The following is a 17,481-nucleotide window of genomic DNA, read 5'->3' on the forward strand; positions in this document are numbered from 1 at the left end:
TAGGTAGGGAAGTCTAGACTCATGAGAAAGAATTATTTCTCTCTCATGGACTCTCTATTCCCTATATCCACCTTTATTACTTTTAAGGGAGATTTTAAAACTTAGGGAGACCCAAGTAGAAAAATATTTCTACTTTTTGTTTCATCTAAAAAAGCTTTTTATTTTATTTTTATTTTTAATTTTTGGCTGCGTTGGGTCTTCATTGCTGCATGCGGGCTTCTCATTGTGGTGGCTTCTTTTGTTGTGGAGCACCGGTTCTAGGCGCACGGGCTTCAGTAGTTGTGGCGCACGGGCTTAGTTGCTCTGCGGCATGTGGGATCCTCCCGGACCAGGGATTGAACCTGTGTCCCCTGCATTGGCAGGCAGATTCTTAACCACTGCACCACCAGGGAAGTCCCTAAAAAGTCTTTAAGGGACTTCCCTGGTGGTCCAATGGTTAGGACACCGTGCTTCCACTGCAGGGGGCACGGGTTCAATCCCTGATGAGGAACTAAGGTCCAGCATGCTGTGTGGCACGGCCCCCCCAAAAAAAGTTTTGAAGACATTTTTGTAAATAGAGGGTTTTCTGTGGTATCTTTGGACCATATCTCTGAAAAGTCCCTCTAGGTTACTTCTCTGCATATGCTCCCAGAGTAGAGTAGAGGAATGTAAGTAGCATAATATACCCTCCACGTACTCACTTTTTCTTCAGTTCCTCTCCTTGCTGGAGAAATAGCTTCCATTCTTTCAGAATGCTTTTAAATTCTAATGTCAGAGAACTTTTGCAAAAACCAAATATGGACTTGGGTTGATTGCAGTGGATTAAGCTGAAATAATATCATGCCTGGATGCAACAGCAGTGAAAAGTCAGTTATGTTCCACCTCTGTGGATATAGTAAACAATGATAAAAGTCAGGCAGGGAGATCATAAAGTTATTTATTTTTTTAAGAAAAGAAAGAAAAGTTCAGCCAGGAAAGAAAGAGAGGGGCTTTTGCCCCTAGTTGACTAGCTAGCTCAAAGAATCTACCAGAAATAGTGAAAACTGCAGCAGCTTCATGATGGCTTAGAGGAACCAGAGCACCCTTGCGTTGAAGTTCTTTATAGGTAAGGCTGTTTTGAGATGGACCTGGAAGGAGGCGAAAGATTGGGTTAAAGAGGTGGGGAGAGAATTCCAAGCAGAGTTTGAAAGGGGGCACAAAGGTCGGAATGAGCACAGTGGTAGCGGTTGGGGAGTGTTGAGGAAGATTGTTTGTTTTACCCAAGGGAGGGGCTGCCTCAGAGGAATAGGACACCAGCCTCTTCTTCTCTGAGGGAGGGTCGGGGACACGCCTGAGCATGACTGCCTAGTGGCCTGCACTGCTTCTGTCTGGCAGAAAGCCTTCATTAAGAGCTTTTGAACTGCCAAGGAAATTAGTCCCCAATTCAGCTGAGTTAAAAATTCAGCTCTCCTCCACCCCACCACCAACCCTTCAAGATCCTGTCCTTTGGCCATAAGACCTTTAAAATTGCGGCAATAATGGGGCAGAGAAGAAAAGGTTAATGGTTTTCCCTAAGCGATTAATTTGGGCATGCTATTTGAATAATGAGTGTTCTAGTATTCTCTTTATTTTTCACTACAAATTCAAAGCAGACTCATAACTATTCCATACAAGGACAAGTTCTGGAATTCTCTCTCCCTGTGTATCTCTCTCTCCTTTTCTCTTTGTTACACACACACACACACACACACACACACACACACACTCTCACTGCCAGAGTTACAATCTCTCTCCCTCACTCAGAGTTTCCATAGGTTCTGACCTGGGGCCCGTTTACTAGCACTGCACTTGTTGGTGAAGGCAGTAGAGGAAATCTTGACGTTTGACTTTCAGCTCATAGTAAACATTGGACTGTGTATACATGTTGCATAGGAAAGCACAGAATTATACCATTTGAAATAAAATCTGCCATTTTCCCCAGAAGAAAAAAAAATCATGTTGCCCCAAGAATCTTGTATTGTTCTTCTCTTCTTTTTTTTTCCCTCTTAATTCCTGAAACCTACCAAGAAGATCCCAGAGAATGATTACAGTTTTCCAAGTTTGGTTCTTAGTTATTCTGAAATACTCCTCTATGGGATCTACATGGGTGTGTGGATCTTTATTAGATATGGCCTTTGCCCAAATGCCTAACTCAGTCTGTTCTCCTCCTGTTATCTTCAGGTGAAATCCAAGTCTCCAGGAGGAACTTAAAAACAACAACAACAAAAAAAACACACCTGGTCTGGCACCCAGAACCCTAAGGGCTGAAAGCCAGAGTGGATTGTCCTATAAGAATCAAACCATTCACCGTCTGGCCTTCAGGTTGGGTCTGCCAGCCAAGAGGGAACAGGAAGCTTGTCTCTGAGTCCAGGACTATGGAATGCAAACCCCCAAGCAGTTACTTGCTGTGGTTTTAAGCTTTGTCCTGGAAGGTAAGAACAATGTGAACTCTCTTCTAAGTAGCATTCTAGTCAATAAATACCAAACTAGCACCTAAAGTCTTTGAACCAACTCCAGTATGCACCCTTTACACACTATTTTAACATCATATTAGTTTTTAAAGCCAGTCTAATATGGGTACTAGTGTACAGAGGGCCCAGATCGCCTGGCTCATTAGGTTGCTATTTAAGACTGAGGGAGATCAAATACCCTCCCTAAAAATCCTTAGTAGGCATTTCAATGCTTTATGTAAACCTCAGCCAGCTACTGGACATTTCTCATGGGTCACACTTGATTTATAGTTTACAGTTTTGTCTAGGGGTAGGGGGCAATTTGAGAGAAAGGGTCTGAGTTTACTGCAGCTATTACACATGTGCATTTAGACCAAACACTTCCTGGCAATCCAATGTAATAGCTCATTTCCAAATCCTTTCTTGGAAAAAGAATTCAGATTACATAATCATGAAAAACAAACCTGTTGCCACTCAGCATGAACTAACATGTTACAGTATTTTATGGCTGAGGGTTATTAAGCCAGCACCCAGTTTCATGCACCAAGGAGAACACTGGGAAAATGAAAATCTGCCAGTTTTGTTAAAGTTATGTCACTTAGTGGTAATGACATAGGCAGTTCACCTTTCTTGTTAGATCACATTACCTTGGGACTTTGGGTTGATTAAGTAGGTGCTCCTTTACTGCTGATTAAGGCCGTTTGATTGTTAGCAACCTAGAAGCCTATTAGAGCAATTCATTAGATCAGCTCTTCTTAGTAGGAAGACCACCTTGGGTGTCCCTAGGCATCCTCAAGTTTCCCATCATATAAATTCTCCCCTATGTAGCCTTCCCTGACTGCACCCCAGGGTAACAGAACTAATGAGCTCTGATCTGGTGTAGCTGTTCACAAGGATACATTGCCTATTAAATTCAACCAAAGAATTCTGGGGTTCTGAGTTTTTAAATGTTTCAGTTCAGATGGGCTTGGAGATAAAAGACTCTAAACTAGATTTTAATCTATGCTTCCTAGCTTAAGAGCCATATACAGGCTCTGTCCTAACACTCCTGCTTGTGGTTCCCAAAGGAAATCTATTAATACCAGCTGTGGGGCTGGGTTGGTGGCCAGACATTAAAACGGGTTACCTTCTAATTTCAGACAAGTAACTGAATAAAAAGGTTTTTCTGCCTCAAGCAAAAATTTGACCTAAATTTCTATTTTCAACAAAGAAGTGAAAAAAGAAAACAATCTGACTCGTCAAATTAGGCAACCACCAACTCATGGTATAACCTTTCCTATGATTAATATAACTTATAAATTTACTGTGAGGTGTAAAAATCACCTTAGTTCTTCCAGCAGAAATCACAGGTGATTAGATGACACAGACTATCCAGAACAGTAAGCACCAACAGTACCTTCTGAGTACTTACCATGTGGCCCAGTGCTAAGAGCTTCACACATTATCTCACTTAATCCTCATAACAACACTATTAGGTGGATAATCTGCCCAACGTCTCACAGCTGGTAGGTGGTACCCTGGGCGGTGATCTTCAGTTTGATACCTACAGCCCTGCACTGGGCTGCCTCCTGGTTACCAGGCAGGATAGGAATCTAGAAAGCAAGGAAAACACTCTTCAGTTGCTGTGGTCAACAGGTCACCTTTATATGTTCTGAATACATATTGTCATCTTTGACTTTTCATGAAATAATACCTTTTCTCTTGGTAATTAAGAGTCACATGCAAGTCTAAAAAGGGTTGGTTACCTGTTTTTAAATAATCAGTATTCCTATTTTCTGGTTCTAGGATCCCAGAAGCAAAATCTCCTCAAAAGGAAAATATAAGGGGTACTTTTATACCTTTTATCTCTCAGGTACCTGGCTAGCTGATACCAGCCAAGAGAGGATAGCTAGGTTCCTTCAGTTGCTCTTCCTCCTTTAATTTCCAAGAGGCAAAGGAGACAGGCATAAAGGGTTGTCCTCAATGCATTTGTGGTTTGTTTGCACTTCAATTCATCCACTGAGCTCTTGGGCAGGGCAAAAAGGAAAATGGTTATTCCCCAACTTTTTCTCTCCCCTCCCCCCTGAGGACTTTCACCACATAGCTGCGTGAGTACATTTGGATGAGTTTCCACCTTTCAGGGGCGCTTTGATCTATCATTCACAAGTTCTACATATATTCATTGAAACTTACTATGTGCCCCCCATTGAACTAGGATTCAATGCTCAGCTTTTCTGGTGGATATGTGAGGAAATGGATTCCTATAAAGTCAGGCAGTCCCCAGACACTGTTCAAATATTGCATCTGCTCTCATAGGTGGGAGTAGTTTTAAGGTTAAGGGTGTGAAGAGGCAGAAGTTAGCGCTCCCCTGGGGAGAAAGGAGAAGGAAGTGAATCATCATACGATATTTGTCTTGGGTTTTTCTGGTTTGAGAAGTGAGGACTGGAATATAAGGGAGCCATAAAACTTGATGTCTACTTATTTTGAGATATAGCAAAGGTAAAGAGTACCTTTTCTGAAATCATGGCTCAGGCCCAGTATTCATGATTTCCTTTCTTCACATGCGATCCCGGCCTCACCTAAACACACTGGAGTCTGAATTCACTTAATAGATGTAGGGAGACCATCAACTTTGGCTTGTCTGAGACTGTCACAGTTTTAGCATTGGAAGTCCCACATCCCAGGAAACCGTTCTTCACTCCTGGGCATTTGTCACGTTGGTCATTCAACGGCTCCTTGAAATTTAACAAGCTAAGCCTACCACCTCAATAAGTAGGATTATGTTTTGCTTAGAATCAAATGAGACAGTTTGTTTGTTTGTTTGTTTTTGTTTTTTGTGGTACGCGGGCCTCTCACTGTTGTGGCCTCTCCCATTGCAGAGCACAGCCTCCAGACGCGCAGGCTCAGCGGCCATGGCTCACAGGCCCAGCCGCTCCGCGGCATGTGGGATCTTCCTGGACCAGGGCACGAACCCATATCCCCTGTATCGGCAGGCGGACTCTCAACCACTGCGCCACCAGGGAAGCCCCGAGATAGTTTTAAAATGTTACATTCTCTGGCCTTTTTTTCAATGTCCTATACCCTAAAATAACAATAAAAGAACCTCCATCCAAATCCATTTAAAAATATTCTAGGGCCTCCCTGGTGGCGCAAGTGGTTGAGAGTCCGCCTGCCGATGCAGGGGATACGGGTTCGTGCCCCGGTCTGGGAGGATCCCATATGCCGCGGAGCGGCTGGGCCCATGAGCCATGGCCGCTGAGCCTGCGCGTCCGGAGCCTGTGCTCCGCAACGGGGGAGGCCACAACAGTGAGAGGCCCGCATACCGCAAAAAAAAAAAAAAAAATTCTAGAACCAATATAGGGCATGAATGATTTAACTGCTTCTTAAATTTGGGCTTAAAATAGAGTGAGTATACAGTTTAGCTGACAAATATTTTTGAGAATAAAAGGGGTGACTAAAATTATTTAGCATGTGTCATTTTTAGCATATTCATTTATTGACCAATAAATTGTTTTTTTATATTGTTGGATCTATAAAATACTTTCATTAAAAACCATTTTCCAAAAAAATTCTCTCTTAAAAACGTATATAGGGGCTTCCCTGGTGGTGCAGTGGTTGAGAATCCTCCTGCCAACACAGGGGACATGGGTTCAATCCCTGGTCCGTGAAGATCCCACATGCTGCAGAGCAACTAAGCCCGTGCACCACAACTGCTGAGCCTGTGCTCTAGAGCCCAAGAGCCACAACTACTGAGCCCGTGTGCTGCAACTACTGAAGCCCACGTGCCTAGAGCCCGTGCTCTGCAACAAGAGAAGCCACTGCAACGAGAAGCCTACGCACTGCAACGAAGAGTTGTCCCCCGCTCACTGCAACTAGAGAAAGCCCGCGTGCAGCAACGGAGACCCAACACAGCCAAAAATAAATAAATAAAATAAAATTTTAAAAAGAAAAAAGTATATAACAGGGACTTCTCTGCCAGTACAGTGGTTAAAACTCCGTGCTTCCGCTGCAGGGGACATGGGTTTGGTCCCTGATCAGTTACTAAGGTCCCGCAGGCCACGCGGCATGTCCGAAAAAACAAAGCAAAACATATATACCCATGTATATTAAAGCAAACTTTTGGAAACATTTATACTGTTTATCTGGATATAAAAAATAATATGAGCAGAATAGTTGTTGGTGGTTTATACTTATGTACTTTCTTCAGTTTCTTAGCTGTATCATTTGCTAATACTCTGTTACTGACATATTTCTGAAGAAAATATTGTTTTCAATATGATCTTTTTTTTTTTTTCATTAAATTGCCACAACTTTTCCAATTGACTCTTCTCTGGAGCCCACAATATTTTCAACTGAGAAATTATTCTTCAGGTGATGAGACTCATGGTAAACTCAGAATAAATTCTGCTAAATGGAGGGATTCTCAATTCTATTTTTTAAATTTTGAAATGCATAAATTTTACAGCCAAGGTTTTTTTCACAGGTGCCTTATGTTTGCCTCCAGACAAAACTTGTCAGTAACTTGTCTCTATTTATACTTCTTTCAAATATTTTGTGTAATTTAGATGCTTCAAAGTTGTTAGCTTTTGCAGTTTCATTCTCTCTGAGACAGAGTATACATTTATGAAATGAAAACAAGAGGCTCTGTCAAAAGATTATTCCACAAGTCTGAGTATTCCAAGGCAATGGTAGAATTTCAAAGATAAAACTTGTAAATTGATTATGCTCTCATTATTTAATTTGTTCAATATTTTCCTTGCTTTTATAAGAAAAATTTCAATATCTCCCACTTTCCAAATTTTGTTTTTAAGAACTGCAATTCTCTAAAAGCTTCAAAGAACATTTCTGCTCTATTTCTTATTTAGCAAGAAATTTATTGATAAGAGATAGACTGTATGTACAACTTGTACTCATATGATCCTCACAAAACAAGTAACTTTATCTTTAAAATTAAACTTCTTGGGACTTCCCTGGTGGTACAGTGGTTAAGACTCTGTGCTCCTAGTGCTGGGGCCCCGGGTTCCATCCCTGGCCAGGGAAATAGATCCCACATGCATGTCGCAACTAAAAGTACATATGCCACAACTAAGGAGGTGGCGAGTCACAACTAAGGAGCCCACCTGCTGCAACTAAGACCTGGTGCAACCCAATAAATAAATAAATAAATATTTAAAATTAAACTTTTTAACTGAATTTACAATAGTATTCACAACAAGATCTGAAGAACTTTTTTTTTACTTTGATTCCATGAATTTCATGAAAAAATGAACAATTATTGGAATTAATTTTTTAATTTGAAATAATTGGTGACACAAAAAGTGAATCATTTAACTGTCTGCAGAGTTCTTCTATTAATTAAACCAAACACATTAATAGCTATTTCTTCATCGTTCATACTTATCCAAGATAATCTTAAAATAACGTCTAAGATTTCAAGCAAATCCTGAGGTTTAAAAAAATTTTTTGGCTGCGTTGGGTCTCCGTTGCTCTGCACGGGCTTTCTCTAGTTGTGATGAGCAGAGGCTACTCTTCGTTGCGATGTGTGGGTTTCTCATGCGGTGGCTTCTCTTGTTGCAGAGCACAGGCTCTAGGCATGTGGGCTCAATAGTTGTGGCTCGCCAGCTCTAGAGCACAAGCTTAGTAGGTGTGGCACACTGGCTTAGTTGCTCCGCGGCAGGTGGGATCTTCCCGGACGAGGGCTCAAACCCGTGTCCCCTGCATTGGCAGGTGGATTCTTAACCACAGCACCACCAGGGAAGTCCCTGGGGTCTTTATAGCATATTTATGCCTTCTAGTTTTAGTTACTACAGGTCCCATGGTAGATGGTAAATGTTGGCAAATATTTTATGTATGTTGTACATTTATTATCAACTTTACTGAAAAATAAAAATTTTGTACTTAATTTTCACTAAACATGTGTTTTTGTTTTGTTTAGCTTTGTTTCTTGAGCTCATTGCTACTGAGAGGGTTCATTGTAAAATCTTTAAAAATTGTTACAGTAATAAAGTAAATACAGGTTTCCCCTGCTTTACAAAAGTAGAGTGTTCCTATGAAATCTTTCATAGGAAGATAAATCCAGCTAAAGAACAGATGCTCACAGACACAGTTCAAAGCTATGGTGGCTTCATGCTGAGATGCTGAGTGTGGTCCCTGGGGAAGGAGCTTGGTGGTGCCTCACTCAACGCTCCAGGTATGCGCTGCCTCTCTATGGGCTTCTGCAAAACAAACACAAAATGCTATTTTTGCTTCTTGCCCTTTTTTTGTGAAAGCAAAAATCCTCTTCAGATTTGTTTCAGTTAGCGAAGAGAGGTACTAGAAGTGGCGTAAACCGAACTTTCGAAAAGTGGAGGATAGCTATAAATTGTTGTAGATTTACAACAATTTGGCTAGTATAAGCCAAAACCACTTCAACAGGATGGCTCACACTTCTCTGTACAAGCTCTACTGCAGGCATGCTTCACCCCCACTTCCCACGTTTATTTCTCATGCACCAAATTTCTGATTTCCCATGTTTCAAAGTGATACCACCCACTGGGAGACTGGCAGCCTACTTGGCTTCCTCATCTCGCAGGCCTCCCTCTGGACTAAGGCACAACGACTCATCCACCAGATGGCCACCAGGGGCAGAAGCAAACACTTCTCCCACATCACTGGGGACCATAAGTTAGTTGTCCCAAGCCACCTGCCCTTATGCAACCACACTTTATCAGCCAGCATCCTGTATGCTATCCTTAAAATGGTGGAGTTAGTTACCAGTGTCAAGACGGGTTTTGAAAAAGTGAGGTGGGGGTTATCACTCATGGTTCAGATATAACCACTTGCTAAATGCTGGACTCTGATTATTGCACATGCAGCTCACATGCTACTAAATAAGGCCATGGTAGAATATGGAAGTACAAAGTGATCTACCAAACCCAGCCTGGTTTATTTTAATACAATTATTTTTAATAATGTTTTCTTAAAAACAACAACAACAACAATTCTGGGACACATGTTAAACCAGAGGGAGGCCAGGACAATTGAAGTAAATCAGAAAGTATATTCATCTTATCTATTGACCACAGGGGTGCTTCATAAAATGGATTTCTGTACTCCACTCCAAACCTGTTAAATCAGAACAAGGTATAGCCTCAAAATTTGCATTAGAAAAAGTTCTCCATGATATTCTTGTTTGTTTGTTTTTAAATTTATTTATTTTATTTAATCTTTTATTTATTTTATTTTTTAATTGAAGTATAGTTGATTTACAACGCTGTGTTAGTTTCAGGTGAACAGCAAAGTGATTCAATTATACATACATATTATCTAATTTTTTTCAGATTCTTTTTTTTTTTTTTTTTTTTTTTTTGCAGTACGCGGGCCTCTCACTGTTGTGGCCTCTCCCGTTGCGGAGCACAGGCTCCGGACGCGCAGGCTCAGCGGCCATGGCTCACAGGCCCAGCCGCTCCGCGGCATGTGGGATCTTCCCGGACCGAGGCACGAACCCGTGTCCCCTGCGTCGGCAGGCAGACTCTCAACCACTGCGCCACCAGGGAAGCCCTCAGATTCTTCTATAGGAATATTGAGTATAGTTCCCTCCATGATATTCTTAGGGACACTAAGGTTTTACTCCTGGTTTAGGGAATTCCTTCACCTTTTATTCCAAGGTGTCAAGCCCCCTTGTCAGAGAGGGCTGGAGAATCAAGTGCTTTACTCCATGGCTAATCTAACACCTGGATCAAAGCTATTATTGAAAATGAGCTAGAGACAAATTGAACTTAAATTCAGTCACGTGATAAAAATATATTATGTCCTTGAGCAAACTTGTCTTGCAAGTTGAAAGATTTATTTTTGGCTATGTCATCTCTTTTTTTTTTTTTTTGCGGTACACGGGCCTCTCACTGTTGTGGCGTCTCCCGTTGTGGAGCACAGGCTCCGGACGCGCAGGCTCAGCGGCCATGGCTCACGGGCCCAGCCGCTCCGCGGCATGTGGGGTCTTCCCAGACCGGGGCACGAACCTGCGTCCCCTGCCTCGGCAGGCGGACTCTCAACCACTGCGCCACCAGGGAAGCCCCTCATCTCCTTTTTGGGAACTTGGACCTATACCAGCCACTTTCTTTCTTTGAGGTTCAGGTTTACAGCTAAGGAATAGAAAATATAATGAACATTGATTTTAATACTTTGGAAGAAATAAGCACTAGGTGAGCCTTTTTCCCCATAAAAAATGCTACTAAAATTTTTAAAACATATAAATTATTTCATTGCATTCATAAAAATTACTATTGCAAGGGTTGTAAATGTGTTTTGAGTTTCTGTAAGGTGGCTGATACCAGAATGATGATGTTTTATCTGTTTACACCATTTTCTTAATTTGCATTTGGCAGGGGTAGGGTGTTGGGTCAGTAACTAGTTGTCTGAATTTTTAGAAATATCTTGATCTCACTGACCTCAACTACAAAATGATTTAGTCTGGTGGATGGTCAATGCTCATTCTAGTTTCGTGAATTTTCCTTTTACACTTTTTTGAATGTTTGGAATTTCCTATCAGGTGCACGTGTTATTGTTTTATTATTTTGTTAATAAGAAAGATTTTATAAGCAGTAGGATTATGAGCTATTATTTTTTCCTTTTATTTTCCTCTACTTTAAACAAGCAAGTGTTATTTTAAAAAGAGAGTAAACAAGAACATTAGATACACTAAGGGAAGGTGGAGTGGGAGGTAGAAGGATAGTGTAGTAAACCAGGATGTATGAGACAGGAGTAATGGTTAAAGACTTTCTAAGGCATAGTATAGGGGATCCCCTAGTGGTGCAAATAGAAAAAGCTTCTTGCAATGAATTTATTTAAAACATATGAAGATTTTGAACACTTATTTTTTGTGATCAACTTTATTTAAATCATGCTAATATGTTGAATATTTAAATATTTACCCCGAAGCCTCTCTTTTCTAGAGGGATCAAAAATCCCCTAATGTTAAGCTTTGAAAATTAATTCTTGTCCCAAAGAATGCGTTAATTCACGGTTCCACGGTCAAACAAAATTTAGATATGTACAAACCAAGCATGAAAACATGCCCCCTCGGACTTCCCTGGTGGCGCAGTAGTTGAGAGTCTGCCTGCCAATGCAGAGGACACGGGTTCGTGCCCTGGTCTGGGAGGATCCCACATGCCACGGAGCGACTGGGCCCGTGTGCCACAGCTACTGAGCCTGCGCGTCTGGAGCCTGTGCTCCGCAACAAGAGAGGCCGCGACAGTGAGAGGCCCGCGCATCGTGATGAAGAGTGGCCCCCGCTCACCGCAACGCACAGAAACGAAGACCCAACACAGCCAAAAAAAAAAAAAAGAAAAAGAAAACATGCCCCTTACCTATCAGAAACCCCTGGTCTAAAACCATCAACACCGCAGTGGTTGACAGTTCGCCTGCCGATGCAGCGGACACGGGTTCGTGCCCTGGTCCAGGAAGATCCCACATGCCGCGGAGCGGCTGGGCCCGTGAGCCATGGCCGCTGAGCCTGCGCGACCGGAGCCTGTGCTCCGCGACGGGAGAGGCCACGGCAGTGAGAGGCCCGCATACCGGAAAAAAAAAAAAATTGGGGACCACGATGGAGTTTTCACCTGTTGAAAATAATAAATCATACGTGTATGGCAACTTCTGTTTAGGTTGAGTTCTGCCAAAAGCAGAGACTATTATAAAGATTTGAATGGAAGTAGTTTACTTGGGTGATGATTCCAGGAAGGGAAATAGGGAGCAGCGAGAGTGAGACAGGGGAAGCGGAGAAGCCAAGAGAAGGGTGACAAATTGCAGTTGTTACTGTAGATGCCAGTGGCTTGATTCTCCCAGCATCTACCAGAATTGCCCATGGGGAAGATGGAACCCTTGGATGTTTATCTGCTGCCTCCTGACCCCATTCATTGAGGATTGCTCCTGGATACAGTGACTGTCCCCATGTTTCCAAGCTGTGCTGTGACCTCCTTCAGCTTCAGAGAAAGCCCTGGAGCAGAGAGGTGGAGCGACCTATGGCTTGTTGAGGTAGAAAGAGTCTGAGCCCACAGAGAACAGTCGACCACAACGGTGGCTGAAATCAGAGCTGCGCCAAGGGGATGTCATAAAGTACTTGCTATAGACCACGCCTTACACTAGTCAGATCCCTTTGTCCCCCTATTAAATTCGCTTTGTCATTGTGCCTTCAAAGCGGTGGCCACAATTTCTAGAAAGGACTTTGTGCAGCAGAAACAGTGGAATAAGCTAATAGTGCCTGCTGGTCCCAAGGCCATGACTGAGATTCATCAACTTTCTCCTCTACCACTTATTCTAGGTTACCTCATCCTTGGCCAGCATTGGCTGGTCTAATTTATTTGGCTGGTAGGGGATCCCAGAACTTCATCTGAGTGGTCAGGCCTTAGATTGCCTTGCCCTTGTCAGGCTGTGGTGGCTGCAATTGCTTGTTCACTATTATTATCAAATACACAAACACATAAGGGTACCCCAGTGAGTCTCCTGAGTTCCAGACATATTCTTCCCTGTCCCTTTAACATAGTAACAATTCTAGCTTCTGATGATAATCAAGGTTGAGTAGCCTCACCAGTATTGTAACTCCTTTCTTTGCCTGCTGTTCCACCCACATAAGGAAAACAAAGAGACCAGTTGTAGCTTCAGATTTTGTGGAATGCTTTTGTGTCACTGGGAGTAGTGTTCCCCACTCCCCACTTTACCCAGTAGAGCCCACACTAGAATGGGAAACACAAATGGGTATTATGAGTGATAACGAGAAGGGATAATCCTTGTTCCACTTTCTGGCACCTGGATCTGGATATTCGAGCTATGAGGGACACAGCTTGATATATTGGTTCAGTACAGATAGTGTGTTATGGAGGATAGTTCCCCAGTTCTATAGGATGTGGCCTTAACTGAGCTGTTAATAGGCTATTCCAATATGGTACTTTTTTTTTTTCCCTTGCGGTACGCGGGCCTCTCACTGTTGTGGCCTCTCCCATTGCGGAGCACAGGCTCCGGACACGCAGGCCCAGCGGCCATGGCTCACGGGCCCAGCCGCTCCACGGCATGTGGGATTTTCCCGGACCGGGGCACAAACCCATGTCCCCTGCATCGGCAGGCGGACTCTCAACCACTGCGCCACCAGGGAAGCCCATGGTACTTTTTTTAAAAGATTTTTTTTGATGTGGACAATTTTAAAGTCTTTATTGAATTTGTTAAAATATTGCTTCTGTTTTTATGTTTTGCTTTTTTGGCCACGAGGTGTGTGGGATCTTAGCTACCAGACCAGAGATCGAACCTGTACCCCCTGCATTGGAAGGCAATGTCTTAACCACTGGACCGCCAGGGAAGTCTCTCCAATATGGTATTTGTATTAGTTTCCTGAAGCTGATGTAACAAAGTACCAACAACTGGGTGGCTTAGAACAACAGAAATTTATTGTTTCACTTTCCAGATTCTAGAAGTTTGAGATGCTGTTGGCAGGATTGGTTCCTTCTGATGGCTGTGAGGGACACTCTGTTCTATGCCTCTCTCCCAGCTTCTGGTCATTTAGCAGCTATCTTTTGTGTCCCTTGGCTCGTGGCAGCGTAACTCTATTCTTTACAGGGTGTTCTCTCTGTGTCTCTGTCTCTGTGTCCAAATACCTCCTTTTGATAAGGACATAGTCATATTGGATTAGGGCCCATCCTAATGACCTCATCTAACTTAACAGATTATATTTGAAATGACTCTGTTTCCGATTAAAGTCACATTCTGATGTACTGGGAGTTAAGACTTCAACATATGAATTTATGGGGGACACAATTCAACTCAAACAGTTTTAGACCAGCTACTTCCAGAAAAAAGTAGGATACGGTAGAACCAGCAAATCCCATAGTCATGTACACATTTCTCAATAAAATAGGTCCCTTGACGCAAGGCAATCTTATGCAGGATTCTATGACTGTTATCAGGTATTCTATAAGCCCTTCATAGAGTATTTCTGGCAGAGGCACTGCAGAAAAAGAAGATAAACCCATATCAGGAGTAGGTATCAATTCCTTCAGACAGGAAGGGCTCCAATACAATTGACTTGCCATCAGGAAGCTGGTTGTTGTTTTTCCTTGGGATACTGAGGACACAGTGTCGGTCTGATGATGACAGGTTGATTATGCAGCAGAAATAGTGGCTAGACCAGCTTTTTTGAGAGGGAGCCCATGCTGTTGGGCCCATCTGTAGCCACATCCCTGACACCATGGCTACTCTGATGATGGGACCATTGTGCACTCGGGCGACTGAGGGCATCCATTGGACAATCCACCAGACCAATCATCCTGTCCATCTGGTTGTGTCTTCTCTGTGGTGGATGCTCTCTAGAGGGCATTGACATAAGACCCAAAGACTCAAACTCTTTGTTCTCTTTTCTGTAAGGTCTGCCCAAAACCCTCTTCTCTAAAACTCTATGTCTCTAATAATGTAATCCAGGTCCCTGACCTGTCAGCCAAATCATTTGCCCAGAGGTATATCCTGAACTTGGGCTACCTTTTCTTCCATGTGAAGCAGACAATCAACTGTTCTGCTCACAGCTCTGTGCACTGGAATCCCCCCTTGTGGTGCTGTAGGGAGCAGCAATTTATTTTCAGGACACCCCAACATATGAAGCCAACCCATCTGTGAATGAGGATCAGGCATTTTCTCCTCTGTTGGCTTGTTTGGGGAACCCATAATGAGACCATAGATGTGCACTGAGACAAAGCATTGGTGAAACAGAACAGGTGACTTGTGGCCACTTATTTATGTAAGTTATTTGTGGCTTGGGCTCCATCATAGAATGGCTTGCTGCTGCATCCGCTAGAACCCCTGACTTGGTGGATCTGACAGTACTCAGCTAGTGATGGACATACCTGATATTCCAAGGTCAGGTGCTCAGTCTTTAATAAAGCCAGTAGCACATCAGGAGCCTTTTTTCAAGTGGTGAGTCATTCTCTACTGGAGGAAACATGGCTTTGCTCCAGGATGCTAGGGAGTCTGTACAATGAATTTCTCCTTGAGGCTTGCCAGAGGCTTGGCCTTATTGGCCACAGTTCTCTCTAGTATTTTTAGGTTTGAAGATGATATGGCCAAATGCAGGGCCCTGCCTTGATTTTGAACTGTAGTGGCTCTCAGCTTTCTGCTGGGCCAATGCTTAAATATTTCTGGTAATATAAATCAAGTGAAACCCAAGTGTGTTGGCCATTTATCTGTCACCTAGGACTACAATTCCAATCAAAATTCCAGAAGGCTTTCAGAAAAATTAATATTCTTATTCTAAATATTTTTGAAAGATAAAGGCCCTAGAATAGATGACACAATTTTAAAAAGATCATAATGTAAATTGAGGATTTACATTACCTAATTTCATGACTTACTATAAGGCCTACAGTAATCAAGACAGTGTGATACAGGTGTAAAGATAGACATATAGGTGAGTAGAACAGAATAGAGAGGGAGAAATATATCCATATTTGTATATTCAGCTAATTTTCAACAAAGGTGCTTTCAATAAGGAAAGGATAATCTTTTCAACAAATTGTAGTAGAATAACTGGATCTCTATATAGGAAAATGTAAATATTAACCCTAACTTCACACCATACACAAAAATAAACTTAAAATGAATCATGAACTTAAATGTAAAAGCTCAAATTTTCTAATTTCCAGAAGAAAACAGAAGAAACAGTCTTTGCAAATTTGGGATAAGGGATTTATCCAAAAAGAAGCATGATGTATAAAGGAGAAAATTGAATAGGCTCCATCAAAATCAAATGTTTCTGCTTTTCGAAAGACATCATCAAGAAATTGAAAAGAAAAGCAATGGACATATATCTGACAAAGGCTTTGTATCCAGAATATATGGGAAATCATACGAAGAAGACCAACTTAATAAAAACATAGGCAAAATATTTTAATAGATACTTCACAAGATATACAACTAGATAATAAACATGTCAAAAGATGCTCAATGCCGTTAGTCATCAGAGAAATGCAAATTATCTCCAGTGTGAAAGAGACACACACATTAGAATGACATAAAGACTGACTACCACATGTTGGTGAAGATGTGGATCAGAGATAGAACACTCATGCATTGTGGCAATGTGAAATATACAACCACTTTGGAAAAGACTGAGGATGTTTCTTAAAAAGTTAAACACCCATGGCAACTAGACTTATTGTGGTGATCATTTTGAAATGTGTAGAACTATCAAATCACTACGTTGTGTAACAGGAACTGCTTCACAAAAATAGGATGTTGGAAATGGAAGCAGGCTTTTCAGTGCTTTTGTGGCAATCTCAGGATATTCCACCTTGACTTTAATCCAGAACGTATGGAGATTTGAAGTTGTCTCAAACATATATTTTTTTACATTTATTTATTTTATTTATTTTTATATTTGGCTGTCTTCGTGCTGCACACGGGCTTTCTTTAGTTGCCGTGAGTGGGGGTTACACTTTGTTGCGGTGCACAGGCTTAACACTGCGGTGGCTTCTCTTGTTATGGAGCACAGGCTCTAGGCACACAGGCTTCAGTAGTTGTGGCTCGCGGGCTCTAGAGCACAGGCTCAGTGGTTGTGGCGCACGGCCTTTGTTGCTCCGCGGCATGTGGAATCTTCCCAGACCAGGGCTTGAACCTGTGTCCCCTGCGTTGGCAGGTGGATTCTTAACCACCACGCCACCAGGGAAGCCCTGTCTCAAACATATTTTTAAGACCACTGTCATTTGCAATCTCAAGCAGTTGATCCTCTTCTAGGACGGACAAAGTCAATTCACCTGGCTTATTTACAAATGGATCATGGACCCATTCCTTCCCAGTTCGAGGGGTCTTTTGTGGTTGGGAAGTAATGCTCAAACTCTTCTGAAAGCTGAGATAGCTGATCATGCACCAGCTGGGAGAAGGAAGGCACTGGCTCAGTCTCTTTCAAAATCTCTGCTAATGTTTGAAACATGTCAAAAATTCCAATGTACACTCATCGCCCCCAGAGTTCCAGTTTGGCTTTGAATGCAGCCACTTTATCTGCCAACTTGAACACAGTTGTTGTTCTCCCCTGAAGTGACAGATTGAG

This window comes from Mesoplodon densirostris, chromosome 2, assembly GCF_025265405.1.
Source record: "Mesoplodon densirostris isolate mMesDen1 chromosome 2, mMesDen1 primary haplotype, whole genome shotgun sequence".
NCBI lineage: Eukaryota > Metazoa > Chordata > Mammalia > Artiodactyla > Ziphiidae > Mesoplodon > Mesoplodon densirostris.